Raw genomic sequence first — 18,222 nt, forward strand, 5'->3', positions numbered from 1 at the left:
CTCATTGCGGGTGAGTTGAACTGGGTGACTTTAAGGATCAGTTGCAATTCAAGCTATTCTATGATTCTGTAATTCTGTGCAGGGAACAGCTGTGAAACACAGTGGAGACTGTCCAGTTGAGTCACCAGCCAGCTTCTCACCAAGTCCTGGTCCACAGATAGCGCTGTTTAACCACGTAGAAGTAGGGACTCTGCTATGTCTGCCTTATATTTAAGTTGATCACACTTCTGAAGAGAAGCACAAGGCCTGAAGATTTAGGTCTTGGCCATGCTATTTATCTAAACAGTCATACCTGCCTGTGTGTAATCCATAATCAGTACGTGAACTTTCTTATTTTGTCAATACTAAACTGGGATATGACTAGTCTCCCTTATTTTTTACTGCTTTTGATCCCTCTTCTTTCTATACTTTCATAATATCACTGACTTAAGTAGGTAACAGTGGCCAGCACAACCTCAATTAGCTTAGAGGAAATGATGAGCAGCTTTTTAAGCCTCCAGCTTTCCCTTTTCCTTCTTGGTTGCAAAAATGCCCTTATTTCTGTATCCTAAATCAGCATTGTTCAAAAAAAAAAAGAGTGGGGAGAAAAAAGTTATTTATTTATGTTTGGAAAAGACTAAAATATTTAAACATTATATGAAAACTCTTAAATCCACTGTAAGCCCCCTATTAATCCTCATACAAGCTATTTGCGGAGAGTGAATATTTCTCTGACCACATGGACTGAATAGTTTAGAGATTTTCTTATCTGCTATTTCCCTTCCTTTTTTGCAAAACAAGTTTTGATGGAAAACAGATGTAGTTCTGCAAAAGAGGGGAAGTGCCAAATTACGTCAGTCATAAATGGAAAGAATACCATGCCCATAAATTTTATACAACTATGTATATGAACATAGCTGAAGATGTGTGCTATAGTTTGGAAAATGATCCATATCTGAGGTTCTACAATAATAAAAAAATTAAGGTCAGCAAGTTTTCTCGTAACAGTTTCTGGGGTTCCAAATGTTTCTCTAGAATTCTTTAGATTAACAAGTAAAAATCTAGATTTTTTTTCTGAATTTCTCAAGAAAAAAAATAAGTAGGTCTAAGATTACCAGTTACTATCTCCCTTTTCTGAAAGAAATTCAAAACAAACCAAAAGGAAAAAACAAAATCACAACTTTTAAAATTAGCAGTCCATACAGAAAGATGTGACAATGTAGTGAACATAGAACTTCCAAGAGAAGAGAGTATAAATATTCAATTCCTCCATCAAAAAAACTGTAGCTGGGCAAAGTAAGGTGTTCCTCAGTTTAGAAAGTTCTGGCTTCAGGTCTTATTAAACTCTCTCCAGCAAGAGGCAACCTTAAGCAGCTGATATAATTTTATGATCCCTCCTGCCCACAAGCTGAAGAAATAAATGAAAGTATAATAATCTGATGATCAAAGAGATGAATAGTCTGTAATAAATACATCTGAGTTTTAATTTGCAAATATCTGATCTACTAAGGCACAAAAGCAAAGGTTTGTTTCGATCAGTTTGAATGGGAGTTTCCATGAAAAGACTTGAGATTTCTCAGATTTTCTTTAAATTTTGTAAGGGATCCAGCCAATGTGAAATCTTGAGCTATATTGTCAATCAAAATTCAAGCCAAAATATTTCCTAATCCATAAAGAAAAGGCAAAGCTTCTTTTAACATGGTCCTTTGAAGATCCATATGAAACTGTGCAGAGATGAGACAACCTCAGGTAGCAAGCCAATTAGATACAAACAGTATTTTTACACTATTACTGCACTGTTTACAGAGAATCTGAAAACTAATTTAAGTAACTATTATTTTGCTGGTTGATTTGTAGTTTCTATTTCTTTCCTAACATACAGAGTACAGATGATGAGCACTAACGGGGCAGCACAGAAGTGGCTTTGAAGTGGTTTAATTTCCATCTCCTTGTGGCCTCTGCTTTTATGGCAGAATAGGCCAGAGCACTACTAAGCAATTCCAGTTGCCATCCTCTCTAAATTGAATCAAATAACATTATTACAGAGGTGGTTCTCCTAAAGGAAAAAAAGTATTGTATTGCCAAAGACTTCAACACTTTTTTGTGCTGATTAACTGCTGAAATGAGAGAAAGGTCACAGATTAAAAAAAAAAAAAAATCTGATTTTTTTACTCATTTACTGTTAAACCACCATGTAATCAGATGAAGTGACTTTGCATGACTACATTATGTCCAAAAGAAAGCCTTGTAGTCATGTTCCTCTTTGTATAAACTTGTAAAGAGTTCTCTTTTGTGTTACCAACACCATGCCCATGAAATACTAACCAACCCTTTATGAATAACCTCTGTTAAACAAAAAGATGATTAGCAAAGTGTGATACATGTATTAAGGTGTGCCTAATTTAGTTCAAAATAAGAAAAATTAATAAGGTTTTCTTGAACTCACCACTGTTCCATACACACATTTGAGATTTTGACTGAGTGATAGATTTTATACTGAGTCCATACTATTCTTGTGCCTATCAGGATATCTTTGTCTGTACATAAAGCTAATACAAACATTTAACTGTTCATTGTTCTGCAGCTTATTACCTAATCATTATCTAATGCTGTAGTGATTGCTGTGATTGTCTTGGATCACTTCTGTTCTTGTTTACTGGCAAACAAATCTAAAGATACATCTTGTGTTTGATATTGCAGCAGCTGCAGCCTCTGTTAAGTGGTTCTGTCAGTTTTCAGGCAAATATAAATAAGAACCTGACTGGATAAATAAAGCCATACATTTCAGCTGGAGCTAGTCTCTGATCAGGGAATATGCTGTGAAAATACTTGAAAAATCTCCATCTTCTGAAGAAGAAATCAAATGCAGCCTTCAAAGCTGCTATGATAAAAAAGCCAGGATCAGGAAAACAACAGGCAGAAGACAGAACTTATGAAAACTTAACGAGTGCATTTATTTCAAATGATAATTACTATGGGGAATAAAGTTTGGACTGATAATATTTCTAGCAGCCTTGGAGCAGTTTTTCACAAATACAAAGATTCAAACATATTCATAGTTTCTGAGAATCTTCACAAAATTGCAAAAGAAATACTTTTAAAACAGTTACATAGCCCACAAATAGGATACATACATACCTGCATGTCTATTTGCTTTTTTGACTTTAGTGGGTCTACACAGTGGGAAACACTGATTAATTTTATACAAGTCAACTCAGTTTGCATCTTACAAACTCTGGGCTATAGAGAGATGTCATTCTCACTTGGTTGTATTCATCATCATCATGACTGGGCTTTGCAAACGTGGGAAGGGCTCTACCCACATTTGTTGCAAGTGCGTTGGTGGCTAAAAAGGCCAATACGAGATAGGCATGTCAGGTTGCAAAAAGCTCAGTAGAAAGACTCCTCAGATGGTAGGTTGTATTCACCACACAGAGAAAGCTACAGGCCCAGTATTTATAGTGGAATCAAGCAGTGTTTCAAATTGCATATCGTTAAGCTGGTAAAACGTAATATCTCTAACGCACTGGACAGAATGGCTACATCGCAATACAAAGAAGCTCAAGTGTCTGTACTGCCTGATGCTGATACACAAGTACATATAGTTTTTCCACAGCCAGACTTGCTCATCTGCTCAGCCTATCACAGACATAGATACAGATTCTGAAATGGTCCCAGAAAGGATCAGATCACTCCTGTACCTGTAAAACCTTTAATCTTTGCAAAATGGGAGTTAGAGTCACAGCCCTCAGCCCTTTTTTTTTATAGGCACTGCAATACAAAGGACAGTGCTGTCAGTGTTTCTGAAAGGTGGTACAGATGAACATTTTACTCACCCTTATTTTGATCTATTGGAAACTCGGGTTTTGAATCTTTCTAGTAGGTGATCTGCAAGAGGTTGGTTTGCTTGCCAAATGATATGTGCCTCTAATTCTGGATGTATATAAAGATGTTACATTTCGTCTGCTTAAATCCTACTTTTGGCCTTTGGAAAGATAGTTGTATTTTGCTAGTATGTCTCAAATTTTCAAAATTTTTATTTAGTTGCTAATAAAAATAAAGCTAAGGGTTAGGAAAGCAATTTCTGTCATTTTATTATAAAGCTGGACTACATTGCATTTTGTTACTCAATTATCTGAATTATTTGTTACTCAATCTGTAAAGGTTTTACAAGGAAAATTGCATTTGTGACTTCACAGGGATTGTTGCTGAGTACTGAGAAGTAGAATAGCAATATATCTACTCTAATAGATGTGCAAGTGAAAACATTGCCTAAGCTGTTTTCCTTTAATATCTTGATGTTATAAAGCTACTCTGCATTGCTGTTCCCTCATGGTCCACTTTGATAAACAAAAAGAAGAGTACAATATTGATAAGACTGAGTATACAGGGAAGACAAAAAAGGGGTAATGTACCCATCAACTTCCCTATAACTCCTTGGGAAAACAGACGGCCCTCATAACCATGATTGTACCCACTTTGTTTCTAGCCATTATTCTGTGTCTTTGAAGAACTAGACTTTGCAACTGATAGAACCATCTCTTTAAAGATACAACTTTCATGTTCAGATAAACTGCTGATGTATTGCAACTCAGTAAAGCCTAAGATCTTAATTGTATATCTGATGTAACCATAGAAGCAAGACAAGAATAAGCACCAGGGCAAAACATGTCATGGAAAAGAGAGATGAGTTATGTGTTTTCAATTCAACTGTAAAAAAAACCCAAACAACAAAACTAAGCAAACAGATCATAGAATATTTTAATCCATAGTTAATGTAATTACCCTTGTAATAATTTGACATCCATAACTTTAATAGGAGTAGGAATATTCTTCTTCCTAGTATTTCTATGGAAGTCTTCCCTGAAGTACTTGTATTGATGTCAACTTCAAGTTGATTCAGCTGGAAGTAACAGGAAAGTCCTGAAACAATTAATCTGAAAGGCAGGATCTAGGAAACACAGGCCTTTGCTTTGATAGCTCTAATTTGGCTGAGGTGTAATAACTAATCAATAACCATCTGCAAGGATGAAAAAAAAGAGGTTTTCAAGCTTAATGTATAATTAGCAACATTTCCAAATGCAGATCCCTCTACAGTAAACATACAATACTTTTAAAAAAAATTAATTTTATTTTATTTTCATATACCAAGCAATTTTTATACACACAGATCACATTGCTTTGCTCCTGGAAATGTAAAAATTTCCTCTGCATATGGAAAGTTTCACACTAGCAGCTTTCTTTAACTGCTGCCTTTGGCTTTAGCATAGAAAGTAATAAAATGCAGACCTAGCTAGAACACGAAGATACCAAGTATGTGTATTCAAAAATGGAATCAAAGAGGAAAGCAAGTCACCCCTTCATTAACCTCCTAGATATTCAAGGACTGAATTATGCATTTCATGTTTGTAAGCATTTAATTTACATGAACATCAAAATAAAGCACTCTTCCTGCTTCAGAAATGGTACATTTTAATTTTTGAGTTTGACAGGTCCTAGGATAGGTAGTGTTTATGTATGGAATTGCCAACTTATAGGTCTACAATCAGCTTCACAAAACAGAAATGCAGGAACTAGAAATCTGAGCTCTGGTTTTCAGTGATTATAAAAGTATTCTTAAATATATGAGGCTTGTCATAGACTCTAAAGAATGTTCCATGATTTGCTTTTCTAAAGCAATTCTTCAATAGATTAACAAAACTTTAAAAGAAATATTAATGTGTAGAACCTGTGAAATTCAAAGATTAAGAATGTGACTTCATCTTAAAATAAATTCTCTATTCACCCATGCCTTATCTCTGTAGCCAGAGAACCTCTATACCACAATTTAAAAATGAACATTTTAGCCCAAGGAATGGCATGTTTTAAGTAGTTCTGAAACTCAAATAGTAACTCATATTCTCCATTAGCTGACAAAGACCTTTTAAATTGGATTTTTATGTCCCACACGCCAAATTTACTGTGCAGAATGCTATGTAATTTCTAACTTGGCTATTAGTTTATAGAAAATATGTATGTAAGTATTTTAAACAGGAGAAAACGTGACCTTCAAAAAGATGAAAAAGATAGATGTGACATGAATTTGAATTTATGTATGTGTGTTCAAAAAAATACATTTATATTTTGAAAAAAAGATATATACAGGAAGATTCTGAGATGTAAGAATTGAAGATTTCTAAAACAGTGTCTCAGCTCCCCATTTTTCAGTATTTTGAAATTAGATGTAAATTATGAATATGTATAAACTCATTTTTACCTTTAGCAGTTAATAAAAAAAATCACAAGTTAATTTCCAGCTTCTGATTAAAAAAATAGTGTGCTAAATAGATAAATGTTCTAGGCAGTAATTAATATGTAAACAAACAAATACCATCTGGTTACTACTGTAACTACTGGATACAGTAGTTATTTACTTACATTGCCATTTTCTCATTAAAAAGATATTTGCATATAACCATAGGCATTTTCACAACCCACAAAACTTCTGTTTCTATCAGAGACCTACATGAATGAAAGAAATCTAAAAGTCTTTTTAGGAAAAAAACCCTATATTTAAATATAGTTCAAAGATTCTTCTGTGATATCTCCAGAGTATCCAGGGAGAAAATATAAAAATGTTTTCCAGTCACTCTGGTTTCTGCTTTACCAGGCCTATTTTTACTAGAGCCAAATTACCCTCTATCACCTATATCACTGTATCACCTATAACAGTCTGACCCTACATAACAGAGACTGATTAGGAAGACCCTGTGTGCACCATGCTAGAGCTCTCCCGTTGTGATTCATGTCGGCCCTAGAGGTGGGCTTTGGGCTCTGCATGTTCAAGGATTCCTTTGCTTAGGCTTGCTTGCAGCCTGTCACAAGGCATCGGCTGGATACAAACAAAACAGGTAACTTTCAGCTCAGCTGAAAGTTCTAGATCATGTTTCTAGTATGTAGACTAGCCTTAGACATCTCATCTTCATCCATTTTCTGCTGCTGCAGAAATGGTTCAGTAACTGCAGTGATGGCAATGGAATGCAGTATCTCTTAATAGCAAGCACATTCAGGATACCAGTTAAACTGGCATTAATAGCCCTTTTTCTGTGATGTAATGCAAAGCAGATAGTATATTCATGATTTTGGACTTACTAAAATTAAGGCTAAAATAATACTTGAGAACTGTTTCCTCAGCCAGGTTCCCGTGTGCTTATGTATACTCCATCTGGAACAACATATTCTTTTTCTATTTAGAGGCTTTATAGCTACATGCAAGAACTGTAATTTATTGACAAAGTGTGTTGATCCATAAATTGAATTTTACAATGATAGAATATTTGTCTTGAGATACAACAAAGAAAGTACTTACTAACTTCTAGCCTGTAACTAGTTCTAGATTTTTCTATGAATGTTTTTGACAGATACAATATTGAACCTGTAGTGATAAAATTTTTCAGTATTGCATAATGTTCTACAATGTACAAACTTGTTTTTTCTATCTCTAACCATTGTATAAAGAGAATTCTTGTTTAAAACCCCCTAACTCAGTAAGTTCAAATAAAATAACACAGAAAAATTATTTTATTGGATTGATACATTGAAATGCTGTATTCCTTAATTATTTAAAATTTGATAACAAGTTAGAAGATTCAGTGACACTAAGACAAGCCTTGACAAGTAAAACAGATTCACTCCACACTGCCAGCATTTCCGAACTCTGAAATGCCCACAGGGGCTACTTTGTCTCACCTTTATTCAAGGACTCACATATTTCTATATCATTCTGTAAATACTGTGGTAAATGAGACACACCGAAGGTCAGAAAGAACTGAGTTTCGGGTCTAAGCCTTGCTAATGCAACCATGTAGACATGTAGATCTCACTGATTTTTTTTTTATTCTGGAAACACTGTTGTCAAGTCTGTCAGGATTTCACAGGAAGACAAATGACAACATATTTTTTCTGTGATATGTTCTATGTATTATTAGGTGGAGGCTGGGACAGGCTTTTTTTTTTTTTACATTATCTTGTTATATCCATAGCTTTCTGTTTCTAGACAAACCTCCAATAATGCCATAAATATCTTTCAGGGAACATGGCATCATATTTTACTTCATCTCCATTTTTTTTGCCTGATATTTTGTGTCATTGCCAAGACTATCACTATCCCAGTTTATTTCCACTATTAAAGTGCTCAGGCCTAGACCTTGTCAGCTGAGTTCTTATCTGATTATCAAGGCCTGAGGGGTTTTTTTTGGCTGTTAGCAATTTATCTCACAGCACACAGAGCTTCCAAACTGTGAATCTTTGCATATATTTGAGTCTTACTGAGTTATCTCCAGCTTGGCTGACTGTCAAACTGAGAAAATATTTCGAAGTTTGAGAGAAAATAGACCTTCTTCTTTCAAATGTTAACATATTTCCCATGACTCTTACCACTAATTGATCTTGTCATGTGAGTGTTATGCTATTATAGTTTCTACAGAGTAATTCAAAGAAGGAACTAGGAGATGTTTTTCATGATTGTGAAGAGGAAGCTGCTATTTCCCACAATTTTTTTTTGCCAGTTCAAAAAAACATTTCTATTAAGCATTGTATTCCTTTTTTCATCATGTCACTTCAATTTTTACCTGTAGTATATCACTCTATTATAATGAACTATTGATTCACTTAATACACATATGTTTATTAATGCCTGTAAAATACAAATATAAAATGAAAGACATAAAATATGTATGAAAAATCATTTTAGGAGGCAATCAGTGTAGATAAAGGGAAACTCATGTAATGAAAATATGTGAGTGGGAAAATTTCACAGACATACTTTACCCTGTACAGAAGTATCTGAGTGAAAATAAATAAAATGTGTCATGAAGTTCATTAATTCTTTACTTCTCTCTTTCCTTTTATCGAAAAAGTAATAATAGTAGCACTTATACAATATTGTGTTTAGATCAATTCCAGTATGTCAAACCTTTTTTCACACATGATTTTATTTATTTGGAGGTTGTTCCCAGTGGAATGGGAGGTACAGACTTCTTTTTTGATCTAAATAAGAAAAACCCAATAAATGGCCTAACGAAATGGTTGTCATAATAATGTAGAATAAGGAGTAAGACAGATAAAAAGTAAATCTTACATCCCTTCAGATGACAGGAACCCTGCTTTCATGTATCATCATATAGACCCTAGACATACCTTCCCATCACAAACCTGCCCATGGAGAAAAGTTCCTCCTTTTTTGGTTATTTGAGCTACTACATGATTTTCTTACAATAAAACAACTCTATTAAAAATTTCTACTGTCAAAAAGAAAGTTCACATGAGCACTTCTTGCTGCACTGTTACAAAGGCAAGGCCACACAGGTGGCATGAACTCTGCTACCAAGTGGGTGATGCCTTCAGTCTCCTCCATTACAGTGAGCTTACTGACCTCATCACACGGCAGCCTGAAGGCCATGCTGGACACAGCCCAACACAGTAAAATGTACAATGCAAAATATAAAATTTTTTAATGTGTTACAGGACAAGAGCCAAATCCTTATTGTAGATTTACTGTAAATAGACTGAATGCTATGACAAATAAGAGCTTATTTAAGTATGATTCTAAGGTCAAAGTCTCAATGTTGAAGTTCTCTGTCAAACAAATTTTTACTGAAATTAGTGGTACAAATAAACCTGGAGAGCAATAATTAAAAATGATTCAACATACTAAAAGGGATACTGCAAGTTTGTATTAAAACATAAATCTGAAATGAAAATATTTATGGCATTGACTTTTGTTATGAGACTTTAGATGACCAAATTTTATTCATACTCTGTTATTTCATTTTATCTTGTCCTTCTTCTTGCCAGTCACTTCCAATCTCCTATTCTTTTTACAGCCACTTTCATGATCTCTACCGTACCTTGTAAACAGGGTGCTCTGCTCAAGCTGCACTGTCCTCTACAAGTTTTAGCAGATTTGACACAGCCCACCAAACACACACTTGAGTAAAAATACCACAACAATGTCGTATAAGTTTGATTATAGTGGGTGAAATCAGTTGAAGTGTGCAATGTTGTGGTACTGTAAAACCACCAAGCCGTGTAGTAATAGAAATATTTGCTGTATCTATGCAAAAAGAAGTCCATGTGGAAGCAAACTAGCAAGATAGGGAAAGAGTAATTAAAAATAAAAAGCTAAGCTTCCAGTTACCTTCTTTTCTAAATAAGTCTAAAGAAATGATGGTTATAGCATTAATGGTTAAGAGTAGCAATAACTGTCATATGTGTCACATCCTTCTGTGACTTCAGCAGCAGCAGAAGTATATGGAGCAGGAAGCTGTGCAATAAAGGATGGAAACTGGCTGTCTAGGCTGTGCCTGGTGCAGGTGTAGCCAATGAGAGTGAGCACTGACTAGATAGGATATTTACTGCCTTGGCTTTTAGCAATGTGGGAGAAAAAGTTTCTTTTTGATGAAGAAATAGATTAATCTCCAAACACTGAAATAAATTAAGGAAACTGTGATGTTACAAGAAATTAAAAGCTGTAAGTCTAGCGTATCTTCTTAATTTAAATCATGTAAATTTGGACTATATTTGCTGAGGATAATGTAATAACAGTCACTGTGTCTGGGAAAGAAATCTGGATCCTTATTCTAGACCCCAGTCTTCAAAAAATCAAAATGCTCTAAAAGCTGGAACGTAGGGTGGAAAAGTCACAGAGTGTATTACTAGTTATATGCCTTCTGAAATATTCCTTCAGAGATATCCAACAATGTGTTAATTGCTTTCCTTGGAAAACCTGTAATTCTGTCTTTTCTGTGTATTAAATATCAAAGTGTAGATGCAGTACTTAAAATCATTTGGCTCTGATTCTTCAATTACTTCTTTAATTAGACAATCTAGTTGGTATATCTAAATTTTTTACTCTAAAAACCATAGATTGCTATATATGTTTAAAACTTCATATAGAAAGTGAAGTACTGGAATCAATGTAAATGGTGTATATGTTAATTGAAAATACAGCTATTTAAAACTATTAATGATTTGATTACAGGAATTCTGGGAACTTGATGAAGATGATATATGCAGATATTTCTAAAAGTAAGGAATGTGAAATATTCTTGAAAACTTGGTAAACAAGAGTCAACTGACAATTTAGTTCCCTAAAATTTGCTAATTTCACAGAATGTATAATGAACACCAGGTCTGTAGAGAACATTATGGTTTTGGCACTGTGGAAATTTCAATTTTTCAGTATGTTAGCCTGTCTTTTTAGAGTTAATGTTTTGATATGCTTCAATGATCCACTATGTATCCTCCAATAATATTATAAAATATACTGAGAAATTAATAAAGGAAAAGGAAAAAGAAAAAATTAGGAAAAGAGATAAGAAAGGTAAATTAGTAGACCATAAAGAAGTGATAAGAGATTACTTTGCATAAACAAATATAAAGAAGATTACATCATCAAGAGACAGATAGGAAGTAGTATATGCAAAACATCAAGATATAAGCAGAAGTTTCAATTACATTTAATTATTTTTCAATCAATCGACTTTCTCTTCCCAAGCCTAGGAAAGGCTTGTGACACCAGAAAAGAAACAAATGATGTTCAAAGGCAGCTTTAACCCTGTGGCTTCATTTATGCCTGTAAATTAAGAAGTGCCAGGGTCCAGACTTTTATCCTGAAACCAACTGGCAGAGTCTTGTGTAGGTCTCTAAAACTCCATTATTCCCTGGAAGAGGCTGGTCTTTTGAGGAATAGTCACTGGCTAAGCTTCAGATGATACCTCAAATTTTTTGGGGAAATACTCCCTGGCCCAGGTCAAAAGAAGACTTAGTACTGAATCCATAGGACAACAAGATGGTTATTTGAGCTATAGGGTCTGGGCTCCAGACATTTTTAACTGATTTGTGTAGATGCAGTTCTTATCTTTAACCATGAAATCCCCTGCAAAATGCACTTTCCCATACTTGAACCTTATTTAGCTTATGGCTTATTTTCATTTTAGAACAATTTCTTTAATTTCCACCTTGTTATAATGTTTCTGAAAAGGTACTCGATAGCTGAAATTAACCATATGAATTTTGATGCCCTAAAATTCAGACTCATGCCTTAGTTTTCTATTTTTATTGATATATACTAAGAAGACAGAAAATGATTTATATGTGATAAGGAAACCATGAAGAATAATATTAACTATGAAAACAAGTGTTACAAACTTGTACTGAAAAAGGAGTGAGAAAAGGGTAAATGATTTAAAAATCTCAAGATATTTAAACATGGATAATATTTTAGCAAAGGTACAAATTAAAATTCTGATAATACAGGCAACTGATTGCATGCTTCTTTCTTATCTGTAATCTGCAGATGGTTTTTCTGGAAAAATTGTGTTGTCTTGAATTTTTTGTTGTTGTTGTTTTGAAGTCACCAACCAAAATATATTCAGACTTCATATGTAAAGACTTATCAATATCAGAAACAGATCTGGAACAAAAGGTTATTTAGGTCCATCACACAGCTTTCAGCAAGATTACTTTTACTCTTGATATGTTTTGATATTTATCTTCAGATATGGACCAGACTTTTTCTTTAACTGTAAACACATCCCTGAAATGGACACCACCAATCATCTTAGTTTCTCATGTGGCACAAGTATACAAAGACACAGTAGTCCATAATTACCACTGTTCTTGCTTTTATTATTGGTAAGTGTATTAGTATATAAGTAAGTATGAGGGAATCCCCAACAGTACATGAATTATTTAGTTCCTTGAATACTGAAAAGTTCCTGAAGATTAATTGTGCAAGAGTTCTGTATTCTCCATACACAGGCTGTGATCCCAGGACCTCCACGAGCGGCCCACGGAAGTGAAGGAACCTCTGAGTGTTACAAAGTTCCAGCCAGTTTGTTTTTGAGTAGCAGGATTTGACCTGCTGCTGGCCATGTAGGAAAACTGACAGATGCTGGGAAAGTAGAATCAGGGCAAGGAGCACTAATAGTGTCCACCTTTGCTATCAAAATCTTACTATTAACACACAGACATACATCGCACATATTACACTAGAAGTTTTTTTAAAATCACGGAACTTTCATAATGAGATATTTGAAAGGAAAAAGTGGGAAGTTTTAGAAGGAGTACAATAAAAAGGAAGAGTCTTCTAAATTTGATCCTGTATAAGGAAGACTCAAAGGGAATTTTTTTTTTTTAATATTGAAATACTTTCGCTGTCATGCAGGCTTCAAAATTATATTTCCATTATCTTAAAGGAAAGTGAACCTGCACTGAGATTTTGGAGCACAGTGGGGAAGCTAAGTATTGTTTGTGCAATATCTGCTGGAAGTTGTATGTAGACTTGATCAGCCTACCTGTCTAACCTGTTCTGTGCATGTTTCACAATTCTCTGGCAATTTCTCTAATGGGTTCTCCTTCCCTATCCTTCCTCTTTCTCCTCTGCATAATACAGCATACTGAATATTTGCATTTATTTTATTAATAATGTTAAGGCATCCATTGGCTTGGTTTAATCACTTAATAATGATTTTTCTATGCTTTAAAATGTAACCAGACAAAACTACCATACAAATCACGAGGTTGTGCATGCAGTCCTCTCCACTGCCAGAATCCACTTGCCATGAGCAAGTATTTTTCACCATTTCAGTTTTTCTTTGCCAAGACATTTGGTATCTAGGAATAATGTTAATTTCATTTTAGACCAAGAAAACATTTAATTAAAGCTCTAGTAAATACATGAGATGAAAATGAAATATTAGCTAGTAGGTGAGACTGAAGGATATAAAAAAAGGGCTTTTATAATGGAAAGAAAAAATACCATTTATCAACATTTTTTGCTACCTTCAAATTATTTGAAATACTTATTCAGTATATTGAAAACTTATTCAATGAATACGTAAATTTAAGAAAAAAATATTAATCCCTTTCAGGCTGGAGCTTTCGTAGAATCACAAAATATTGTATTTTCCTTATCTACAAGCCCTTTTCCTCAGTGTCCAATGTGATTATAATGTCTTGAATAGAGTATTTTTAGGGGTGTTTTTTAAGTGAATTCATGGTATTTGATTTCTGTTGAAGTTAGTATATTAAAACAACAAAACACATTAGGAAGTATTTTGTTTTCCTGCTGTCACCAAATCCCAAAGGTTTTGTTAGGTGAAAAGCACAGCTGTTATGCAAGGAGGAGAAACCCAATATGTTTTCAACATTCAATTATTACCCAAAGACTCCAGCATGGAGGAAATGAGGTAATATTTTTTATTTCTGTGTTCTATAAGTAATAAATTTGAATATTTAGATATGTATTGATTACTATTCTAGATGAGCTATGGAATTTGCATGCATTTATCCGAGAAACCAGTGAGAAGTAATTTTCATCTTAACCAATTGTAGAAGTTGACTGAATGACACCCTTAACACACTAAAAAACAAAAAGACCAACACCACGCAAAGGATTTCTTGCAGTTTTAGCTTTCTAGCTCTAAAAATGGTAATAAAGTCGTGGTCATTTTGATGTTAATATTTACTGTGTTATCAATCTTGCTTCTGAAAAGCCTACATGCTCAGTTAGTGATAAAAATTATCTCAATCCTTGGAGATGCAATATCTATTCAAATTTGGATGAACTGACATTAACATTACTATTCCATGACTAGCATGATTTTTCAGGATGTTTCTGTGCAAGGAAAAGCTGCCCTTCAATTCCCTATTTAGGGATTTAGATTTGCTATTATTAAAACTAAAACCAGAGTTTAGCACTATATGTCTGTGACTATGACTGAATACAAGAAATTCACACAATGGGATCTACCCTTGGCTTGCTGCTTCTTGATAAGCAGACTCATCAGGCTTATTCTTTGGAACACCTCTCATCTCCACAAGTTTTCCTAATAATATTCTTCCTGAAAATTCTTTCCATTCTTACACTGTTACCTGGACTGATTGATTAAGATCTGAAGGAAACTAGTGATACACTGGGTCAGATAAAGGAGAAAAGTGAGATTTTTCACTATGAACCAACAGTAGGCACTTTTGGACCTGGGACCAGAACAAAATGTCATCTACTGATTTCTTTCTGAAGTCTGTGTGAGCTTAAAGGATGTTGCATATTGCTCATGGTGCTCCCCATTTTAGGTACTGGGAATTATCTCACTGCATGGCAAAAGCTGCCATAAAAGCCTTTAAGTTACACTGATCAAGAATCTTACTTTTTTCAGGCCTGATAAAAGATAAATCAGCAATTGTGATAACCCTCCCCTGTAGGAATTGATAGATTAGGAAGGACTGGGTTTAGTCCTAGAAATCTCATTTACCTCCTTGTTGTTTCTATCAAGATTTCTGTCTTTTGGAAGATGGGAAAGGGATGTAAGCAATATGCTATAATTTACAGAAAAATTTTACAGCGAAACTAATTCAGCAGCAGTCCTCCCATCATGATCCTTACTTCAGAGAGCTGGATTGCACTTTCAGACTGTCTGCCTCTTGCTAACCAGATAAAGATCTCTTAAAATTATTAGGTACTCTGTTCTATTTGATGAGGTGCTGATAAGTTTCCTGAAAATTCACTACCTTGCTGTGGCAGGCTCACATGGAACACACAGAACAGTGCAACTGTCTTTTTGAAGTTTTAGGTGAGAGGTTTTTTTTTCATTTTGGTTTGGTTTATAGTGTTTTGTTGGGTTTGTTTGTTTGTTTGTTGGGTTTTTTTTGAGAGCAATACGAGCAAGGTCTTTGAAGGTATCACATATGCAGACCTGTGGCAAAACCAGCACAGCTTCTAGATACTACTGAGAGAAAACACGATGCATTCTGGAAAGTATTGTTTTTGGAGTAAGAAGTGAGGGACTCAGGATATCTTCTATTTCTTGTTCTACATTGTCATCTGTATAATTTTCTTTTGTATAAATAATAAAATTAATGCAGTGTAACACTTAGCATTCTGAGAAATAATAGGTACTGTCTAATGAGCTGACTTCCAGAGGGTTGCATTATGGTGGTCTTCAAAAAAAAAAGAGATACGATAAGTACAGTGAAGAAGCCCCGGATAGCTAATAAAGGACTTGACTTGATAATTACTGTTCCCGTGTCTGTATTAGAACAGGACTAGCCTTTCTCTACTGCTTTTGGGTTTAATTATGCTGTGACATGATATGTCATTTCGGTGATATTTTCCTGCTCTTAAAAGTACACCGGAGACAGTTTAATTGCAAGTGTCACCAAATACACATTTTAAGCAACACGAAGGAGGGACTGAAGGCTGTTTATTCATGTCTTTAAACTGAGTGGTAAGTGGCTATCTTGGTTATATAATTTGTTTAGTGCAGGGTATACTCTCTTTGGGAACTCAATGAGACTTGCTGGGGTTCTCCTCTAGAAAACTTTTTACAGGGCTATGGTACAATAAAGTGGATGCAAGTTCCACACTTAAAGAAACTTTCAACACATAGTCAGACTGGCATTGTAATAACATGTAGTGTCCATTTATCCTAAGTTTATTTCAGATTAATCTGACATAACTAAGACAATTATCCAAAATTAGCAAAACAAATGCATTTTACCCAGAGTCTCTGAAGGGAAAGTGGGCATTGTGGGAACAAGCTGAGCCAGCAGGACCTGTGTACAGTTGATTAGAACCAAAAGGGAGTGTTTTGGCCTTGGAGCTGAGGAAGAATGCTGGGAATTCTAGTTAACTAAATGGCAACACCAGATGCTGTTTACCCAAAGAGGTTAATAAAGAGAATGCATAGAGAGCTCCGTGGAGAATGCTGAAAACTGAGTGGTGTGTGTGTGTGTGTGTACAGTCCCATTCCTTCATTGTCAATAAGGCATGTGAGTTCTCTATAGAGTGAAGAAGGAAATCACATTCGTGTCTTAGGGGAAGAGATGAAGGAGAATGTCTGAGCCAAACTCCCGCTGGGATTCTCTGAAATCTCGCCTCTCTCATCACTGTAGTCATTTCCCTTCTTAAGTAAAACCAATGTGAAACTGCTTCCCAGCCTACTGTTTATTCTCTGACTTTGATACCAAACTAACTCTTATGGATGAGGACATCAGTGAAGGGTGGTATTTTACATAATAACTTGTTGTTTGTAGACCCGGCCCGGGATGTAGGTCCTGATCAAGACATCATTTATGCCATCTGTGTTCATATCCATGCAAGGCAGCTAGGAACAATAGCCTCTGGAGCCTTTGATTCCTCCTCTTCCAGCTATCTCACAGTACTTTTCTGCTCATTTGTTTTGGTAGGGGTTTTGCTTGGTTGATTGGTTTTTTTGTTTTGTTTTCCCCCCTCTTCTAGGTACATTTGAAGGCAGTACTCCTTGAAATTCAAAACAGCAAGGCTAAAGGCACTAAATATGGTGAAAAATTTAGATGCTATCATGACAGATGTACAAAACCGGGAGGAAAGCACCTGGCTTACTCAAGGACTCTGAGTAACTTGCTCAAAATCGTGTAACACCTAGTTTCTGCCGAAGGATAGCACTACCTCTTATCTTTGTATGAAGGAAAATATTGTTCTGCGATTGCATATGATATGCATTTCAGTGTATAAAATATCATTTATGTCACTCCAGAAAACAGATACTGTCTTCCTAATATGCAAAGGCAATTTTGTTCATTGCAGATAAATGGCTTGTTTCCAGCTCCAGTCAAATATTGAACCTGTTTCAATCCTATTCAGTGAGTGATTTGTTTGTAGCCAAGTAGAGGTTGGTTCTAGCTGAGTCCGGACAGCATCAAGGCTGTGTCAAAAACAGCTGTGTAAAACAAACATTGGAACTGTGGCAAACAGCACAGAAGTTCTGAATGGACTTAAATATACAGAATAATTTCTGAGGTTGGAAAGTAGCAGAAATCTCCTGGGGGTTATTTTTCCACAACAGAAATTGAGAGGAGGGCAGGTAAGTGATGATTCTATTTATGGAGAAACAAGTTAAAGAATGGCTTTTGTCTGAAAGCCTAGAATTGAGGCTACGAGTTAGGTCAATAATCCTGGCAATTAGTTGATTTTACTTCCAGAAATGAACTGATTATCTTCAATTCAAGTGAGACTAGGTGCAGCTATAAGGTGTGTATATATATATATATATATATATATATCTGTAACAAATGTGGTTAGAGCCTTCCCAAATCTTCGTTCGCGAAACCCAGCCATGATATATATATATTAATTTTAAATCTGTTTCCTTTCCTAAACTTCTAGATACACCATAAAAAGATAATTTTACTTTTAACCTGGAGTTTTTCTTATAACAAAAA

The sequence above is a fragment of the Manacus vitellinus genome, unplaced genomic scaffold (assembly GCF_001715985.3).
Source record: "Manacus vitellinus isolate BGI_N305 unplaced genomic scaffold, ASM171598v3 scaffold_5_pilon, whole genome shotgun sequence".
NCBI lineage: Eukaryota > Metazoa > Chordata > Aves > Passeriformes > Pipridae > Manacus > Manacus vitellinus.